This window comes from Emys orbicularis, chromosome 7 (assembly GCF_028017835.1).
Source record: "Emys orbicularis isolate rEmyOrb1 chromosome 7, rEmyOrb1.hap1, whole genome shotgun sequence".
NCBI classification, from domain to species: domain Eukaryota; kingdom Metazoa; phylum Chordata; order Testudines; family Emydidae; genus Emys; species Emys orbicularis.
Window position 1 is genome coordinate 15,122,456 of NC_088689.1, and position 19,205 is coordinate 15,141,660.

The window sequence follows — 19,205 nt, forward strand, 5'->3', positions numbered from 1 at the left end:
TACGAGTCAGATGTATTCTTCAGTATAATCTTGTTTATTTACAAAAAAGTCCAGAAAGTCCTGTTTCCCTGAACACAATAGAAACAAATGGCAGGCAGTTTCCTTGCTCAGAAATCCCCAGATATGCCACTCCAATGAGCTCTGTGCCCAAGAAGCTCTGTCTCAGGGTCACACTCACAACTACTTCTAAAGGATTTCTGCTGGCTTTCTCCTCTAACTCACACAGGCTGCAAAACTAATATCCTAGCCCCAGTATTTGCAACCAGGGAAATCTCTCAACCCACATGGCTTAACTGTAACCTGCCATGTGCCTTGGGCAGTCCCTCCATTGTTTGTAGCTGTCTTTACTACATTAAAGGGGTTTAACTTCTCTTTTGAATCTGAAAGACCTGCTTGACTTTGGCTATGTCTATGGATTGTCTTTGGATCAAAGAACCACCTGATGGCAGTCATTTCAACAGAACAGTAACCTATACAGGGCCTTAACTAGCTCTTTCCTCATCTACGATCAAGCCTGGATGGGTATGTCTACACTGGAATAAATACCCATGGCACAGCTGCTGCTGGCCTGGGTCAGCTGACTCTGCTGACTTATGGGGCTCGAGCTGCAGGGCTAAAAATTGCTGAGTGGATGTTTGGGCTTAGGCTGAATCCCAGGCTCTGGGACCCTCCCCCCTTGTAGGGTCCCAGAGCTTGGCCTCCAGCCTGAGTCCAAATATCTACACAGCAATTTTACAGCCCTGTAGCCTGAGCCCTGTGAACCTGAGTCAGTTGACCTTGGCCAGCCGTGGGCTGTGTAGATGTACCCCTAATAGCCACATGAACACAACACCCTACTTGCCACAGCCACTTGCTACCTGCCTGCAATTCTATCTCAAACTGTGGAGAACACGGCCTTCCCTACCACACATGGGACAACATGCACATATCTATTTGTGAGGCACCACATCATCTACTTGATTTCCCCATTTACACCAGGAAGCTAGGAGGTGGAGCTGAAATGCAAGTCTGAGTAAGGAAGGGCAGTTATAGAATTCAGGGGCTGACTTTTAGAAGTATTTAAGCACCTAAAGAAGCAAAGTAGATTCCTAATGGGATTTTCAAAGCAGCTAGACCAGTGGTTCTCAACCTGCAGCCCGTGCACCGCTTGCGGCCCAATGATCACAGAGCTGCAGCCCATGTGACATCCTCAGGGCCATACAGGTAGTATTGGATGCAGCCCACAATGGTAAATAGGTTGAGAACCACTGATCTAGACACTTAGCCCTCAATCTCTACTCATGGCACACAGGTGCTAGCTCAGATGGAACCGCAGATAAGAAAGCAGGGGAGGTGCTATGGATAGTGGGTTAGAGGTAGACGTGGCTGCATATCATGGACAAGACTAAATCACCACTGTTTTCCTTAAATACCAATATATATGTTCCTAGAAAATTCAGTTTGGTTGTTCAGTAATCAACCCTTTCAGTAAGTAGCCAGATAATCAGCTGTTGATTGTTTAGAAGGTCTGTGTTTGGAGTCACTCAAATCCCTGTAATTAGCTTTCTACTGGTAACTGTAGTGAGATCGATCTATTTCTTGTTTATTCCAAGTGAAGGCAGATTTGCTTGTGCAATAACACGAGCAGTGAAGCACAGGGTTCCTATTGTTTCTGGTCACTGACTTTAAAGATATCATGGGCTGCTGCACATGGTGTGAAAAATTGCATGCCACATCATGCCACCAAACAAGATGATGTATATCGCCCACCACTGTAAAAGCTCAATGCACTGATAGAGAACAGAAAGTAACAGAGCAAATTCCTGTTACCTTAGCATGATATTTTAACCCCTATTTTCTCTATCATATCAAGAAAAGACAGCCTTGGTAGGAGTGGGTAAACCCCACTGAAGTTAATGGAGTAACATCCACTTAAACCAATTTTAATTTGGCTCAGTGTAGTTCATATAAGGCAAAAAAATCAGAGAAGGAACATAGCATATTTTAAGATTAATGCTGAAAGAATATGCAGTTTCAGACTGGATACCTGGAATAAATTCAGATCCCAATTTCTGGTTCTGCAAACAGGTAGGTATCCACTTGGGCCCGAATCATGCAATGAGCTTTGTACAGGAGAAGGGTCCACCTGTGTGGGCTTCATTGAAGGACTGGGGCCTTGATTTGTATAAAATAAATGCTGGAAAATCTAGCACACTCTCAGATCAATCAGATATATTCCCCACAGAATATAGAGTTAATTAATCCCTGTGCAATCCCTACATAGTTTGCTCATGCCTTCATTCCTAAGAGCTCTTGTTAAAAATTAACATTTATGGTTTTTTCCTCCCCCATTAGTTTTTCATTATCAAAGTTAGACACTAATAAAATGTATTGAAAGATAATGTGTCATTTCCTAAGAAAATCTTGGTAGCTTGTAATAAACTTATTAACCCAACAAACAAAACCAACTTCTCCCTCCCCACAAAAAAACCCCAAACACCACAGATGGCCAAATTCTGAATTCCTTACTCAATTTTAAATCTGACTTCAATGAGAGTTTCTCATCATGAGTAAGAAAGGATAAGTAAGGGCTTCAGAATTTGGCCCCCAAATGTCCTGAATATATGTGTGGGTCCCATTCTGCAAACACTACTGGGCATAGGGCTTATTATCATGTATAAATAGACTCATTGCTCATGATAGCCAGTGGGATTACTCACAATATTATTACCTCCAGTAGTAAAGTATTTGCAGAGTCAGGACATACATTTGTTTTAGGACCCAGTTCAACAAAACATGTATGCTCTTTAACTGGGCATACATGCATAGTCTCACTCGAGTCAATAGGACTACTTATATGTTAAATGTTAAACACATGTATATCAGAGCCTAAGTTTCCACTATTTCCTAGTTTCCATGGTCTCTCTTTCCTCCTACTTTGGTTGCCGTTTCAATAACCATAAAAGGGAGGAGATAAAAGGGCTTTCTATGGATAAGCATTAGCAGGGCATATACTCTAACATTTGCAGCCGCCGGGCACTGCCTTGAGATCAAGTCTTACATCTGTGTTATAAACTCAGACTCCTGATTCTCTTTTCTATTCAGGCTGACAGTACATTTCCTCTTCAGCTGAGCAATACAGCCAGCCAGCTGTAAAAAATTACAGGATGCTGAAATCTCACTGTGCCATTCCCTTTGCTAAGACCAAGGATATGATGTAGCTGAGCTCCCTTCCTATTCTGTAAACTACCTTCCCTAGGAAACCTCTAGTTAACTGTACCCCAAACAGCTACTGTGGATTACTCGTAACCGTTAAAGAGATTTTCTTCAAATAAACATGTTTAGGATTTTCTAATAGCAATTTAAACCTAATCTGAGAATGTCTGGAAGTGGAAAATGACTTCTACGTGCTGAGGATAGTGTTCCATTACCAGTAATTTATTGTCTTTAAGAGCATCACTGGAACATTTATTAACACAACAAAACACAGACATTTCCAGTTTATTGTAAAACCTCATTGCCTTTGTCCATTTGTGACTAAGCACAGCAGTGCAATTTATATTCCTAAACAGTTTTCCATTTTTAAAAGTGTACTTAGAACTCACATGAAGATTTCAAAATCCAAAAGACAGAAAAAAAACTCCCCACATTGAAACCAAGATGCAAAAAATGGAAACAGGTTTAGCCGAAGAAAAGTGAGTACATGAAAAATGCATTGGCTAAAGACTTCTTGACTATAATGTTTGTAGTAATATACGTACTTACCTAAGAGATTATAGTCACATTTGATTCAACAGAGGATATTTCACAATCCTCCTAGGACACAAATCTCATTTTTATGAGTTATGAATTTCAATTTAACCAGCTCTGTTTTATTTGTATTTATTCAATCTACCCTAGAATGGATATTCCAGAGAAATGTCATTGTAAATGACAGAAGGACATTTAAAAGGACACCATTAAAACATGGATTTTTAAAATGTCCTTATCATTGTTACTGGCAACATTTTAGGACCCAGTCCCACAAACTTTTACACTTTGAAGTCAATGGGATTGTGTGTGTGTGTGTGAGAGAGAGAATGAAGGCTTGGGCCATCACAGTATTAGGGCCTGATCCTGGCCTCAACTTCATCCTGTAATGGAGCAAACAGGAGTAAATCCCTGGGTGGAATAAAGCCAGTGTGGCCACTTCTGTGTCATCTAATCTCTACTCCAGGCATAGGAGATATTTCTGCATGGGTCAGAGGCATGGCTGGGGGTGGAGCCAGAGCACAATGCATTCCAGTGATTCCTTGCTGGCAGACTGGTCCCTGCAGGACTACTCTAGCCAATGTAACTTAAAGCAGCCCACAGGTCCAGCTGGGCCAAGGACCAAGGGAATAGAAAGGTGACTGAGAGCCACCTTTCTTCCCACACCCTGGGTTCAATACTGGACCCAAGGTTTTGGTCCCTTCAAATTAAATAATTTAAAAAATAGAGTTTACTTTTCACTCTTTTTTCTACTTTGTTCACTTTCTACATTTGATTCAGTTTAGACAATGAACCTAGTTCTGAACTCCAGCCTGAGCCGCAACATCTACACAGCTATTTTTAGTGTGGTAGTGCAAGCCCTGCTGCAGCCTGCCACACGTCTGTGTACCTGGGCTGGGAAGTTTGCCCCCAATGCAGCGTAGACATACCCATAGAGGGCAGCTGGTCTCTATAAAGAGCCACAGGGGAACAGAAGACAGGAGGCTGTGGCAGAGGCTGCAATGAGCTGGAAGCTTCTGAAGACCCTTGACCGGGGGCAAGAGTTTGGGTCTGGAAACCAAAAACAAAGGAAGTTGTAGACAGATGGCAGAAAGTGAGAAAGGCTCCTGCAGACAACACCCTGAGATCAGGGGAGATGCTCCAGCTAGGAAGGCCTAGGAGTAAGCCTGCTGCAGGGAAAACGCCGAGACACTGGGGCATTTTCAGACAGCACCTCAGGAAGAAGGGGCTGTGCCCAGCTTGGGGGGGGGGGGGGGGAGAAGAGAATTTTTTTGTCTTTATTTTGAACTTTATGCCCATAAAACCAGATCATAATGAGGGTTATTACAGAATAGAGAGAAGCCTTTTATGAGTTACTGAGGAATAGTTGGGGTCATGGGGGGGGGGTACCCAGTGCCAACTCTGTTACAGGCCCCCACGAGAAGCTGTCTTCAGTCTCTTGTATATCAAGTCTCACACTTATAATTAAGTGTATTGTGCTTTTAAAATTAGTGTATTGCATTTCATTATAAAAGATACACAGACACTTAATCAAGACCTTTTATTTAAGGTCTTATACTTTGGCAAAGGTGTAACTAGGCCTCTTTACCTAGCACTTTACCTAGCAGCATACATTTCTGTGTGTTTACCTTTAGCACATTTCATAGAGGGCTAAAGACAACTTTATTTATGCTAGTAATATAAATAAAGAGCCACAAAAGCTTTTCATCTCAAAGCTAGTCTAGTGTCTTTGTTGCCGCGTTATAGCCGTTTGATTTCCCTCATGCTCTGAATGCAGCTTTGTGCTCTTATACTATAATTATTTCATTAGAATCGATAAGGCTACTGTATCAGCAGAATAGTATTCAACACAGGTGTTTCTCTAATGCTAACGTAGTTGGAACAATCACATTCTCCAACAGCCTGCAAATCCCACTTGCCCCATACAGCTGGTTTGTTTTTCACCATTAATTTTACAATGGATTTAATCCAGGATAATACCTTTAGGTCTTGCCCTGATAGTTGATTATAGGGTGCTAGTATGGATTCACAGATCACAATGAATGGAGATTTTTTTTTTTTTGAGAACACTGCTGTCAGCTGCCTTCCTGGGCCCATCTACATTAGATAAAGCAGTTGTATTAGGGAATTATGTTATAACTTGATAACCCTTCCATCACATTACCATGCATATATAAAGGAGACTATACAGTATTATAACCATGTCACACCCTGATCTTCATCATTATAACATGCTTTGATCCCTTCTACACAGAGAGAACCAAATCCTGTTATAATAACGTTAGAGAACAGGAGCCCTGACTTCAGTGGTGTTACACCCTGTAGTGGAGCGAAGGCTCACTGGTGCAGTGCCTCCTGCTGGTCATCTTGGGAATTAGCTCTTGTCTAGCCCAGAGCGCCTCCTGGTGGCCCATGTCTCACCTGCCTTAGGGCCTCTGTGTCCCTCCCGGACCCCGGTGCCCCTTACCCTGGGGATCTGCCCCAGCAGCACCCCAACACTCTGGGTCTCCCCTCTCCAGGGAACCCCCAACCCTCTATCCCCACCTTACCTCAGTGGCTACTGCCAGTCATCATCTAGCCCCCTCTCACTGTGGCAAACTGCAGTTCGTAATGGCCACTCATCATTGGCAAGGGGGTTGGACCAGCAGCCGCTGCCTCTGCCTATCCCTGGCCTAGCCCCTCTGCAGCCCCAGTACCTTCTTAGGCCTTAACCAAGGCCTCAGCCTGGGGAGCTGCCAGGCTGGAGCTGCCCAGCTTCTTTGCCCTTCCCCAGCACTGCTCAGCCTCAAGTACCCTTGCTCCTTCAGGCAGCTAGGTCCTTCTCTCTCCAGAGACAGAGAAACTCTGACCCAGCTCAGCCCTTTTATCAGGGCCAGCTGTGGCCTGATTGGCAAAGCGGCCACAGCTGCAGCCGCACCCAATCAGCCTACCTTTTTCAGGAGTGGGGCAACTGCCCCGCTACACACCCTCTTACACAAGGGCTGAATTGGGCCTTTCATTCTATAACATTACATACTTCCATATTTACAGTGTTATGTTGAATCCTGGGCTGGAATTTTAACTTGTTTAAAATGGATGTGTGATGGGGTGGAACTCACCACTCCAGCGCCTCCTCGTGGCCAATATGGGAATTAGCTCTGGTAGTCAGTGCACCTTGCTCTGGTGGTGCGCCGCCTGTCACCTCTTCTGCTCTTGGACCCACATCCCTCCAAGGACTGCAATGTCCTCTTCAGTGCCACAGCCCTCCAGCTGTGCCACACTTGGTGCTCCCCATTCCAGGGGACATCTCTGTAGTCCCTGTCAGCCACTTCTCTCAGTGGTGACCGCAGTCTACTGTTTAGCCACTCCCCCATTGGCAAGGAGTAGGGCGGGGGAGAAGGGGACCCGAGCCTGCCCACTACTCCAGGTCCCAGACCAGGGATCCTGTAGATAGCAGCCACTTGCTGCATCCCCTCCAACTGCTCAGTCTATTTTCCTGGGCCACTTCCCTGTGACCCTAGCACCTTCTTCACCCTTACTTTAGGGCCTAACACTGGCATACTGAGCAGCCAGCCAGGAGCTCGCTCTTACTCCCCTGATCCTGCCCCACCACGGCATGAAAGAGGGCAGATGGGTTATTTTAATCAATAAACATGTTATGGAAAACTACTGTTGAAAGGAAACATGAGGCAGAGTAAAAACTTGTCAAGTGAGCTAATTTGAACTAAAAGAACTGCCCGTTACAGGTTTTCAGGACTTCTAGTGAAGTTACAGATTGCTACAACAGATTAGAATCTTCTGATGAGGAAAGGAAAGGGTCCATATATATACCATCAGAAACTTGGGTTTAATTGAGTATTTTGGAGGGAGCAAGTTTGCTGCCCTTTTTGGATATTTCTTCCAAGGAGCACTAGACAATTTCCACATCCTCCCAAAGTGGCAGGAAGATTGGAGCATGGCCATCATTAGCATTAACCTCACTCACATGGTTGCTACCATCCCAACAACCCAGCAGGACTAGGACTTTACTGAAAGATATTCTGACCAGACAGATGTGAGACCAAAGGTTCATGCTACTCCCCTGTCTCTGCATGTTTCCTCTCACCTCTTTTCTATCTTTCTTTTTCTGATTCTATCTAATAAGAGTCCAACATAGCCATTTAGGACAAATCTAACCTTGCAATACTTTACTGTGACCAGTTTGGGCAGCTAAAAGCTAGTCCTGGCCTTGCTTCCCATAAACTGGCCAGATGAAAAACAACCACCAGCTAGCTAAATATTTTCCCAAGCTAGGGGTGCATAGCTTATGTCCCAGAGTGGCTAATAGGGTCTTGCATCATATGCTGGGGCTGAGATTGTCCAGCAACAGAAATTAGTACAACCTAGAGACAGGAAGTGCATTTTCTTATGCCATTCTCTTTTCCTTTCCCTCCCCCCCAGTCCCCGAATGCATTTGTCTTAAGAAGAGACAGGATTAGACTTTAACAATAGACTTTGAGGACCTGAGATCTACCAAGTAAAAGTGACTTTTCTTCTTTCCCACCAAGGACAGGAGACACCATCTGAGAAACTGTGAAGAACAGGGTTTTTATACTTTAAAACACAAACACAGAGAGAGGCCAGAAGGAATTTGTTTAAAATGAAAAGTTGCTCAACCTTCTTAACATAAGAACATAAGAAAGGCCGTACCGGGTCAGACCAAAGGTCCATCTAGCCCAGTATCCTGTCTGCCGACAGTGGCCAATGCCAGGTGCCCCAGAGGGAGTGAACCTAACAGGCAATGATCAAGTGATCTCTCTCCTGCCATCCATCTCCACCCTCTGACAGACAGAGGCTAGGGACACCATTCCTTACCCATCCTGGCTAATAGCCATTAATGGACTTAACCACCATGAATTTATCCAGTTCTCTTTTAAACTCTGTTATAGTCCTAGCCTTCACAACCTCCTCAGGTAAGGAGTTCCACAAGTTGACTGCCCTTTTTGACTGCCCTTCTTCATTGTACATTTTTGACCTTTTCTCTTTGATGTGTGTTTTAATAATTACTAGCAATACGTTTTCATTTGGTGGTGTGCCACACAGGGCCGGCTCCAGGCACCAGGCAACCAAGCTGTTGCTTGGGGCGGCACCTGGAGGGGGGCGGCGCGGCGCTCGGGCCGCCGGGGAGAGCGGGGCCACAGCCGGGCTCGCCGCCCTCCCCCCGGCGCTCTGGCCGCCCTCCCCCCCGCGCCCTCCCCCCGGCTGCCGGGGGGAGAGCCGAGCCCCAGCCGGGGCTCGCCGCCCTCTTGCCGCCCTGCCCCCGGCGCTCTGGCCGCCGGGGGGAGAGCGGAGCCCCGGCTGGGGCTCGCCGCCCTGCCCCCTGCGCTCTGGCCGCCGGGGGGGAGAGCGGAGCCCCCGCCGGGGCTCGCCGCCCTCCTCCCAGGGCTCCGGTCGCCCTCCCCCCCGGCGCCCTCCCCCCGGCCGCTGGGGGGAGAGCGGAGCCCCCGCCGGGGCTCGCCGCCCTCCTCCCAGGGCTCCGGTCGCCCTCCCCCACGGCGCCCTCCCCCCGGCCGCTGGGGGGAGAGCGGGCGCCGCCCTCCCCCCGGGGCTCTGGCCGCCCTCCCCCCCCCCCGCGGGGGGGGGGGGGGGCGGCCGGAGGCTTTTTTGCCTGGGGCAGCAAAAAAGCTAGAGCCGGCCCTGGTGCCACAAGCAAAAGAAAGTCCCTGCAACAAAACTCTGATCCCAAAATGTCTGATGTGGCATAAAAGTCACAAATAGGGACGCTTAAGAATTATAACATCCTGAAAACTCATCCTATCCTTACAACAACAGGCAAGACCAACATGTGTTATAGCAGAGTTGGAGGACTAGCGTGTTACATTCTACCATTTCTAGAGGTTGGTCATGTAAGAGGTCAATGAGTCTGTTACAGCTGGCAGCTAATGGACTTAGACCCAGATCCACAAAGGTATTTAGGCTCCTAACTTCCATTGATTTTGTAGAAGTTAGGAGCCTAAATACCTTTGTAGATCTGGGCCTATGTCTTTTAGCTCAAGTGGTGGAGATTTATGGTTGTAGGAAGGGATTTTCGAAGGCAGCTCATAAACTAATCTTACTTAAGAAGCTAAATTGGGAGCTGGCTATTAGCTAAGCTTTTAGATACCTGATGAAATTTAAAGAAGACCAGTTACTTACAGTAAGTTTAATTTCAAATCTCCTCTCCATTTTTTGGATACTGCTCAGCACTGAGTCTACTGTTACATAGGGTTACCATATTTCAACACTGAAAAAAGAGGACACTCCACGGGGGCCCCGGCCCCGCCCCAACTCCGCCCCTTCCCCGCCCCCATTCCAACCTCTTCCTCAAAGTCCCCGCCCCAACTCCGCCCCCTCCCCTGAGCACCCCGCATTCCCCCTCCTCCCTCCCGCCCCCCGGGCTCCGGCTGCTGCTGTGCTGGGGAAGTTGCTTCGGCCCTGGCGCACGGTGGAGAGCGGCGGGAGCCGGGAAAGTTGGAGCCCGGGGAGGAGGCGGCTGCGTGCTCGGATGCCGTCCGCCGTCTCTGTGCCCCGGCAGATCGGCGGATCATGGGAGTTGTAAGTTTTGCTGCAGCCACTCGCACTCGGGGTCCTCTTACCATGCTTCCCTATTTTCCCGGACATGTTCGGCTTTTTGGAAATTCCTCCCAGACGGGGATTTGAGGACCAAAAAGCCGGGCATGTCCGGGAAAAGCCAGACATGTCCGGGAAAATCTGGACGTACGATAACCCTACTGTTACAGATTTGGTCAGGCTCTCCATGCAGGGTGGCCACCAGATTGCTGTGAAAAGAAATCCAGGCTATGCATCCCCAGGTGTTTTAAGGCTCCAAAGTTTGAACAGAGCTCAACCTCTGCTTCAGTCTTGGGGTCCCTAGGTATGCTTGGAGTGAAGACCTTCTGTCTAACATTCTCTCCTGAGAATTGCAATCACATGGCCCAATGCAGCACTTGCCTTTGAAGTCCAGATACTGAAGGAAAAGAAACTACTGCTTCCCTTCTCCAGCCTGCCCAGCACCCAGTTTGGCTCGATGTCTCACAATGTACTCAAAGAGTGCACCAATATTTAACTAATGCAAGCAATAATGTGGCTTACTGCTATATACATAAAAGTGGCCATTCTTTATATTTGTTGTGATGCAAACTATATAATGGCTTTACATACATTAATGTGAACCTCCTAACATGCCCAGAGGGCAGTGTTTGTTGCAAAGCCAAATAAAGGGCAACAATTTCAACAGAAACGTAAACCATCTATATTAACACAGTTTGCATGTAATGACTGGATTCCTCTAAGCTCCAGGGATGGGAAAGATTATTTGTCAGATGCCTTTTAGTTACAGACAAATTTCTGGAGAAAATAATTAGGTTTGTAACACTGTGGCCAGCTTGTCTTCCCATTGATCAGGGAGCTAACACTGGATTGCCTTCAGGGCTGTCAACTGCAAACAGAATACTAGCTCAGAAAGGACAGATAAAACAAGGTGTTATTTAGCCTGGTCATTATCCAGCTTTTATTGTGCTTGGCAGATCTTCTCTTTTTGTTAGATCAACTAAATATGTCAAAACTAGCCCTTGCTTTCACTGAACTGTGGTAGGCGACATCAGATTGTATAGACAATACCTGCCACCAATAGCATCTGCCATCAACATCTGGCTGTCTAATGGCTTTCCTGACAGATTCTAAAGATACCCATGTTAAATCCCATAATAATGCACCTCTTATTAGCCCTCACTCTCAGAAGTGAAAATGTACTTTCACTGCACCCAAAAGCTTGCAGTGAAAGTACCCAGGTGTCATAAAGCTTTACTTGCATTATACCAGGGGTAAAGAGAAAAATACTCAAGAGAGTCCAAAAATGGCATGACAACAATTGAAATGTTTTTGACAAGCATTTCACAATGATTTGTTTCTAGGGGACTAACCATAAAGGTTTATAATCATGTGTTTGACAGGTTAGAGCCTGAAGCCCTTAATGTAGTTCTAAGCAGGTCAGCAAAGTATAATGGCTAATCAAATAGAGTTTTTGATAATAGTTCCTTTAAAAAAATACAGTTCTAAGTTACAACATACGTTCTTGGAAAGGTTAGCTGTACGTTAAAGCAGCAAATCCTTGCAACCAATTTTCAGAGAATATTGCTGAAAGTAGGCCAGTTAATTCAGTGTCTGAATTATTAAGACTGAGCTTCTGTGCTTGTCTTCATTTCAGTGAGAGCCTGCAAAACATTATACAAGTGAATTGGGATTTATTCTGTCATTACTTTAGCCGTTATTCAGATAGGGAGCAATATATATTGTTTACGTAGTATAATATGCTACCTTAAATACTATTGATCATATGTTTTTTTCAGGGACAGATGGGGAAAGTGATGGTTTTCTGCTCAAGCTCAACTCATACTCCCAGAGTAGCTGGATGTTTTGGCTAAAATGAACAGCAGAAAAATAGCTTAAAATGTTAACTTTAAATTGTCATAATTATAGTGCAGAATGAAGGTTTCCTATTTCTTATATACTCAAAGAATTTCTGACCCCGCTGTAAACCTTTTCCCTAAACATCTGAAGGTTTAGCTACATAGTAGATAGAACTGAAAAACAAACAAACATAAAACTTGGTTATAATTAACACCTTTAGTTATTTCAGTTCAAGTCTGCATGTGGACCCTCCTATTTCAGAATAAGGGTGCTCTGTTTAAAAAAAAAAACTTAATTTAGTAACAAGTCAAATTGTTAATTTGAAGTGGGGCACTCTTATTCTGAAATAGGAGGGTCCACACTCAGACTTGAACCAAAATAACGAAAGGTGTGAATGATAACGGATTTAGTTATTTTGGTTCTATTTACAGTAGAGTTTACTGTAGAAGCCTGAGTTTAGTTTTAGGAGCCCTTTCATGTGAGTATGTTTTGTGAGCGCAGGCTCCTCTCCAGAACACATTAGAAGTTTATCGAGATGTCTCTATAAGCAAGTCACAGAATGGTTCTCACAACCATCAGTTCCCTACCTACTGATTTTTTTCCCTAACATTCTAGTCCCCTTTCACCACAGCCTGTCTGCATCTCTCATCTGCATCCCCATCTCTTTCAATGACCTCCTCAGGGCATGAGAAAGGATTGACCCACTCTAATTTTACTGGAATGTACATCACATCTAAGGGAATTTGTTACACTATGGTCTTCCCTCCTCATGACACTGGCCTACAACTGGAAGATTGGGGTAGTTGAGGATAGACCCTACTACAATGTCTCTAGATTCTGCCTGTATACATAAATCTGTCTCTTTCTGCTCATCCAGTTCAATAATTCTGGCCTCAGTATGCTAGACTTATGTTTTGAGGTCTGTGAGCTGCTTGCGTCAGTTGTATACATACACCTACACCAGGGGTCGGCAACGTTCGGCACGCGGCTCGCCAGGGTAAGCACCCTAGCGGGCCGGGCCAGTTTATTTACCTGCTGACGCGGCAGGTTCGGCCGATCGCGGCCCCCACTCGCCGCGGTTTGCCGTCCCGGGCCAATGGGGGCGGCGGGAAGCTGCGGCCAGCACATCCCTCAACCCGCGCCGCTTCCCGCCGCCCCCATTGGCCCGGGACGGCGAACCGCGGCGAGTGGGGGCCGCGATCGGCCGAACCTGCCGCGTCAGCAGGTAAATAAACTGGCCCGGCCCGCTAGGGTGCTTACCCTGGCGAGCCGCGTGCCGAACGTTGCGACCCCTGACCTACACAGTTGTACATTACAGACTTCGTGCAGTAAATTGGGTAGCCTGCACATTGATTGATCTGTTGCTGAACTTTAAAGTCCATAGTTATCCTGGGATTTCTATTCTGTGACTGAGGACTAGACTGAACTAGTTTTTATCTTTAAATATAAAGATGTTTGTGTATTTGTTTGTTTTATGATTTTACTTTACTCCACTATCTACTAACTGAGCAGCCCTTCAGTGCCCAACTTCCACAGGAGTATAAACTGACTCTGTAGTAATATAAATGCTCATTCTGCCAGTGCCCCTCTAGATTTGGGAATGAGCTGTGACTAGCTACCTCTCCAGCCCAAAGCACAAGGACTTTATCCCTCCTATCCACTCAATTACGATCAATCGCCACACAAGACAGTTTTTACCTTTGACTCATTCACTTCAAACTCTCACGTACTCACAGTCTTCAAAGAGACTACCCCCAAAGAGACTAGTTCAAAGAGACTGGTTTTATTATCTGGCTCTTACAGCAGTTACATCCCCAATAATTAGATTCCTTTTGTCCAAGGGACAGTGCTAATATAAAATGTATGTATTTTCAAAAAGTCTCCTTCTCTCTGTTACTGGCATCATTTAAGAGATTTGCAGTTACAAATGAAAGCTACTGCAATATGCTGTTTGTCTAATATTGCATTATAGTTGGTTTCGCATCTCATGTAATATGTGACAACGCACTGCTGCACAGGTGTGCTAGTTAAGAGAAGAGAGTGTGAGGAACCTTCCTTCTCCACTTATGTGCAACTGCAACACAGGACTACAACTTATAAAAGTCATTACAGCAGGAGGAGGGACCAGGTAACTGCTCCACTGAATGGAATATAGCCCTAAGGAGGCATGGTCTGCTGGATAATGGGTCTGGCTTAGCCCCTCAGCACAATTTGCTGTTGTGTGCAGCAGATATGAGGGGAGGTACGCACACAGCTCCTTTTTAAAGGAGAAGCCTTATACCAGCAGGATGGATCTGGGATCCACCACGAGTCTAACGCCCTGGGTTATGACACACACATTTGAGTGGCCATATCCATGTAGAGCAAAATTTAACTCTAAATGTTGATTAATAATAACCCTTCCAAAGCAACATTTCTCTTCTCTCTCCTCCTAAGACTATATGTCAAGGTGAATTATGGAACCTATATGCTACATTCTGTACTGCAAAACACTGCATATTCCAAGAGCGTGTGAAATATGAAATACATTATTCAGGGATCTAATTACCTCCCAGGGTTACTATTTATTAATTAGTAGCACAGCTGTTAGGCACAAAGAAAAAAAAATCTTGAGGGACCTACAGAGGTGAAAAAGCTGACTAAGGATGTTTCATGCTATTAGTGGAATAGAAACTGCGGCTGTATAGTTGTTAGCCAAGTCTTGTTTTCCAGCTTAGTTCACAGGAAGGGTTTCTAACAAAGTAAATTTCCTCATAGTAAAAATAATTGCAAATGACTAATTCCTACAATAGACTCAGATAATTATGAATTATTGTAAATGCAACAGCACAATCTAGAAATAACTGTAAAATGTAAAGAGTGGCATCTTAAAAATGGGATTAGGTTTCCTTCAAGGCAGTGAGTTGCTTGTAAAAATTCAATAGGAAGATGAGGAGTGTATTTGTGGATATACCCTGGGGCCATGTTTCTCAAAAATATGTGCCTAAAGTAGGTTCCTCATTTGATACTTAATAGACAAAATGGCAACAGATGCAAGATGCTGCAGCAAAAAATGACGTGAGGACACCGTACAACATCATTAGATAGTTGTCAGGAAGAAAAACAAATACCAACAAGCAGTTCAAGATGAGTGCAACTTAACAATGAAGACATCAGAACAATTAAATATATGGAGGCGGTACTTTAGTCAACTTCTGCATGGCGAACCAGTGGCCAATCCCCCATATATAGAGGAAGGAGAAAATCTGGATGTCAAACTAGGACCTATCACCAGAGTAGAAGTAGAGACTGGGCAGTGAATCTGTTAAAAAGTGGAAAAGCAGCAAGTCCAGATAACATTCCAATGGAGGTTCTTAAGGCGGACTTGAAGAATGCAGTAGACATTTTGACAGGCCTCTTATAAAAGATACAAGATGAAGAAAAAATACCAAACGAGTGGGGACCGAGTCATATAGTGAAGCTGAAAAAGAAAGGAGACTTCAGTCAGTGTAAAAATTGGAGGGACAGTCAATTGCTGTCAATCCCAAGTAAGGTAAGGTATTTACATGTATTATAGAGAAAAAAGAAAGAGGTAGATTCAAGGTTACAACAAGAACAGGTAGGATTCAGGCAAAAGAAATTATGTACAGATCAACTAGTAACCCTATATATCATCATACTGACTGAATGGGAGTCACCACTTTATACTCATTTTATAGATTTCCAACAAGCTTTTGATACAGTGGAGAGAACAGTTTTATGCTAGTTGCTATGCCATGCCTCCAAATTTTGTGAGCATCATTCCGAGCTTCTATGAAAATATGACATGTCAAGTAATACATAACAGCAAACTGACTTAAACCATTCAAGGTTACTATGGGCATCAGACAAAAATGTCACCCATGATCTTTTTACTTGTAGTGGATTGGGTAATGAGAAAGACCACAGAACAGCCAACGGGCATACAATGGACTTTCACACAGCAGTTTGACTTTGAAGATGACACCAGCTTGCTAGCTCATACCCACAGAGACATGCAAGCCAAAACAAGCTCTCCAGGCCTTTGTACAATTAATAGAGTTGAAAATCAACACAGAGAAAACTAAAACCACGGGAATCACCACACAACAAGAAACACCAATAACACTTTCTGGGACTGATTTAAAAGAGGTCCAATATTTCACATATCTTGGCAGCTTTGTAAGTACAACAGGCAGAAAAAGATGAAGACGTTAAAGCCAGAATAGTGAAAGCCAGACATACCTTTGTAACTCTAAAGCTGATCTGGAGAAACAGAAATCTTGCCCTCCAAACTAAACTTTGAATGTTTAAAACAATTGTAAAGTTGATCTTACTATATGGCAATGAAACTTGGAGAGTTTCCATAGAATCCATAAAACACAGGTATGTTTGAAATGATGATAGGAAATTAAGAGGAATGCAAAGCACTAAAGTAATGCTTCATGGTGATCCAAAATTTACCAGTTAGGCTGCCTGAATCTGTGCTGCCTTTGGGGATCTAGGGTGAACTTTAGCTACCAGAGGAGGAATGACGAGAGACATGGTTGTAATATACTCCATTTTCTTTCCTTTTTTAGTTGTAACAGTTAAATAAGCCATAGGAAACAACTCAGCAAAATGACACTCCTGCCCATTAAATGTGGAAACAGCATGCCCATTACCTAGGGCAACATCCAGCTATGTATAGATGATATGTTGCCACAGACAAATCTTCATCTAGTGTTGAAATCTTGACTACTAAATAATTAGCAATGTCAATGCCATCTCTAGCTAGGTGCTTATCTTCAGCAGCAGTTACATCTTCAGTAGCTGTAACACTGACTCTCTTCTTTGGCTTTGCCACTTTATTTGACTATTCTAACTCCATGGCACTATCTGTCAAAGTCCAGGTGTGAAACCCAATGTGAGAGTTGAGGCTTAAATGCCCTTGACATCTTGGTCTTTGACTTTCTGATATCCAACCTACCTTTAGCCCATACTGTAATGGGTTATGAGGTGCTGTGCACAGTGCCACCATTCTTTACATTAACAGGTGTGTTGTGAGCAAGACACGAGAAGTCATTATTCCGCTCTTCTCTGCGCTGGTTAGGCCTCAGCTGGAGTATTGTGTCCAGTTCTGGGCACCGCATTTCAAGAAAGATGTGGAGAAATTGGAGAGGGTCCAGAGAAGAGCAACAAGAATTATTAAAGGTCTAGAGAACATGACCTATGAAAGAAGGCTGAAAGAATTGGGTTTGTTTAGTTTGGAAAAGAGAAGACTGAGAGGGGACATGATAGCAGTTTTCAGGTATCTAAAAGGGTGTCATAAGGAGGTGGGAGAAAACTTGTTCATCTTAGCCTCTAAGGATAGAACAAGAAACAATGGGCTTAAACTGCAGCAAGGGAGGTTTAGGTTGGACATTAGGAAAAAGTTCCTAACTGTCAGGGTGGTTAAACATTGGAATAAACTGCCTAGGGAGGTTGTGGAATCTCCATCTCTGGAGATATTTAAGAGTAGGTTAGATAAATGTCTATCAGGGATGGTCTAGACAGTATTTGGTCCTGCCATGAGGGCAGGGGACTGGACTCAATGACCTCTTGAGGTCCCTTCCAGTCCTAGAGTCTATGAATCTATGAATCTATGAATCCTCCATGTTAAACTCGTGACTCAATAGTTAATCTCTTTCCTACCACTACTTTCCTCTGCAATAAAGGAAAGGGTAAAATTTTCATAGCCACTTAAGTCATTTAGGAGCGTAGATCCCATTGACTTACACTGAGACTTAGGTACTCTCTCAAAAATTTTATCCTGAATCTTACTGAAAGTCAATGGGACTTAGGAGCCTAAGTGCCCAAGTCGCTTTTGAAAATGAGACTCTTAGGTCACTTAGGTGCTTTTGAAAGTTCTACCCAAGGTATATAAACATTTTAAATAATTCATTGAATAATATTATTCAATCTGGATTGCAAAAACAGACCTATTTTAATACCTTTTATTTTTTCTGTTATATCGTAAATGATAGATATTACAAAAGAGTAGAGTTAATCAAAATATTTCAAAATATGAGATTTAGACTAAATGTTTTGTTGACATTTCAAATACCAACAACTGGAGGAAAAATTCATGAAATTTTGCCCCACATTTTTCAGCCAAGCACTTCACTAAGCAGTTGCATAACTATCAAAATCTTAATAGTAAAACCTAGTCACAAACACATTCACAAATCCCCGTCCCTCCCCCTCCCCCCCCCCCCCAGTTCAACTTGGCTGTCATCTTCCTTTTTGCTTGGTTTTCAGTGAACACATTCAAGCATCTGGTTTAAACTGATACAAATATTCATGGAGGAACATGGGGGGCCCTGGCCTGCTTGGCTTCTAGGAATTACCACAATAGAAATTATAAATAATAATATCTGTGCACAAGTAGGCATAGTTGCATGCAAAGATGTGTAACTCATGTGCAACCATAGCCACTTGTATAAAAAATGATGGCATACCCACTTTTATATATATTTGTATTGTGTGTCTGGCAGTCAGAGTGTTAGTTGTCTGGAGGCAGGGAGAGAGTAGGAGAGTGAGAAAGGCTGTCATTTAAACTCTAACAAAACTGAGTGGTCAAACGTTGTCAGTGTGAAGAGCAGCATTGAAAAGGCAGAGAGAGAAAGAGGGGGAAATGTTCTAGTAGAAGAAACGTCTTTTATTTGGAGATGTTTATAACATGGTCTCATTAGAGCTTATTACAGAAGCATCTTTGCTTCTCTCTCTATCATCTATATGACATGCAACACTGTGGGGAACAGGTCTACTTGAAGAGTACGTAGAACAGCGCTACTAGAGATTAATTGTCCTCTGAAATTCTGTGAATACAAAAAAGGCCCAACTCCTCTTTTTCCTGATGTAATATTTCCATTGACATATCATTAAAATTCATCCGTTATTAATGCCATTCTCTGCCACTCGCAATACCTATAACACATATTTCCCTTTCCCCACTGAGTTCAATGGGACTTTTCAAATGAGTAATGTTACTTGCATGTGTGTTTGCAGAATGGGATTCAGTAATTGGAGGGCAACCTCTTTCTCCTCACTAA